Source organism: Clupea harengus, chromosome 24 (assembly GCF_900700415.2).
Source record: "Clupea harengus chromosome 24, Ch_v2.0.2, whole genome shotgun sequence".
NCBI classification, from domain to species: domain Eukaryota; kingdom Metazoa; phylum Chordata; class Actinopteri; order Clupeiformes; family Clupeidae; genus Clupea; species Clupea harengus.
Window position 1 is genome coordinate 12,240,102 of NC_045175.1, and position 2,500 is coordinate 12,242,601.

At 46.0% G+C, this 2,500-nt stretch overlaps 1 protein-coding gene across 2 annotated transcripts in view; it reads left to right on the forward strand.

Moving 5' to 3' along the window:
- The window catches only part of LOC105906069 (calpain-1 catalytic subunit-like), a 26,100-nt gene that overhangs the window by 11,453 nt on the left and 12,147 nt on the right, over positions 1–2,500 (forward strand). The gene's annotated exons all lie outside the window — the stretch shown is intronic.

Here is a 2,500-nt window from a genome sequence, read left to right on the forward strand (position 1 = left end):
TACCTAGAATAAGCTGTGTGTTTGTGACCGGGTCAGAGAGGGAGAGAGCAGTGGTTGGCTGGTTTGTTGGCAGAAGAATTTATATGTGTGCCATAAATAAGGCTTGTTTTAAAACAGCGAGTTACTGTCAACTCAACCGGGTTATTTCTTCATCACTAACATTCTTCTAATGAGTCACCACGGGAAGGAAGATAGAGTCTTGAGGTTTTAACTGAGCTCCTGAGACAGGCTAGAAATTATGAAATGTGCTGTTTTGCTTTTGTTTCTTTATTTATTCATTCTTTTTTTTTTTCAGGTCTGTTTCCTATCTTTTTGTTTTCTTTAGTCTAGTCTTAAGAGTTCTATCCAGTTGCTCTCTCTTCCCTTCTGTTTCCGTTACGGTTCCTCTTTTGGAACTCTGGAAAACTGAACTCCACTGGAATGTGAGGGGTTTCCATGGTGACCTAGCTGCAGGCTGAGGAATGACTGGGAGGTTTCCATGCAGGGATCCCCCCTAGTGGTCATGACTGGATCTTACAGTCCAACCCCCTGGAAATATGTGATTTATATGAATAACTCCTTACTCACCACACACACACACACACACACACACACACACACACACACACACACACATTCTAGTATAAGAATGTAGTAAATCTTTCTTAGGAATATAGGGAAGGGAGTCATCGCAATCTGTAGTGTTTGTTTCTCTGTGTGTGTGTGTGTGTGTTTGCATATTTGACCTGTTGATGTGGGTGTATCTGGAGCATTCCATGTTTGTACTTGTAGCTATGAACACACTCAACTGTAAGACTAACTCTCTCACACAAACACACACACACACATATACACACACACACACGCACACACACACACGCACACACACGCACACACGCACGCACACACACGCACACGCACACGCACACGCACACGCACACGCACACACACACACACACACCTCACACACACACACACACACACACACACACACACACCACACACACACACACACACACACACACACACACACACACACACGCACACACACACCTCACACACACACACACACACACACACACACACACACACACACACTCACACACACACACACACTCTCACGGGAGAGTTCCCACTCTGCTGTGTCTGTGATTCATTCTCTTGCCTGAGTCATAGCTTGGGCACAGTGCCAAGACACACCCTGTACACACACACACACACACACACACACACACACACACACACACACACACACACACACACACACACACACACTCACTTACTCACACACACACACACACACACACACACACTCACTCACTTACTCACACACACACACACACACACGCACACACACACACACATACGTACGCACGCACACGTGCACAGACACACAGACACGTACACGCGCACAGACACACACACACACACACACACACGGAGAGAGAGACAGAGAAACACATACAATCCATAAAGCATTGGTCCAAATGTGTGTTTGAGTAGAAGAAACTGCAGCCAGTTTCTCTCTCTATGCCCCTCCCCCCCCCCCTCCCCCTTTCTGTCTCTGATCGTGTGTGTGTGTGTGTGTGTGTCTGTGTGTGTGTGTGTGTGTGTGTGTGTGTTTAGCAGGGTGGAGTGTGTCCTGTAGAGTGGCGTGAATCACAGATAAAATCCCTTTCAAAAACCATCAGATCAGATCCGTGTGACTCAGGCCTGTGCTCCTCTAGAATGCCAGTAGACTGCAGTAGCACCCAAAGTGTGAGAACTATTAAAAGTCTGCGTGTTTGTGCACGTGTGTGTGTGTGTGTGTGTGTGTCTGTGTGCATGTGGAGAGAGAGAGAGAGAGAGAGAGAGAGAGAGAGAGAGAGAGAGAGAGAGAGATCCCTCTTAACTTCTGCAGTTCATTTAATAACCGACCAATCCAGACCCCCTGGAGCGTGGTGCTGACATCACTGCGCTGCCTGCAGGCTTATAACACCGATATCACACCCATCAGGGAAGCACAGACTATAGTTACTGATAGCTTAACATTCAAATAGATTATGTTTATAGCCCTATACATTTATGTACAGATGGCAGCCGTTTCTATATAAGATGGAACGGCCTGGCATTTGGGGAATGGGACTAGTCTGTTTTGGACTGCTCATGTTGAAAGCCACAGCGAGGGATGTGAAAGGAGAGGACCCACTTCATAATAAGATTGTTTTAAGAAATCTTGTCTTCTTTTCAATTTCTGTATTTAATAGTTTATCTATACTATTCCTAGCTTCTTTAATTTGAGGAAGTAGTGAAGGGTCGCCTGTTCTCTTGTGTAGATGTTCAATCTCAGTCAGTTTCTCCTTTTCTCTCCGGTAGGTTTCCTCTTTAGCTTTTTTTAATAGACTCTGTCTTAGCTATTAGCCTCCCTCTTAAGACTGCATTAAGTGCTGCACCCAAGACGGCACGTCGTTCTGTTTGTCCCAAAAGGCATCCCGTCCACACAGTCCCCCGTTCTGCCCGTATGGAGAGGAATTGAACACAG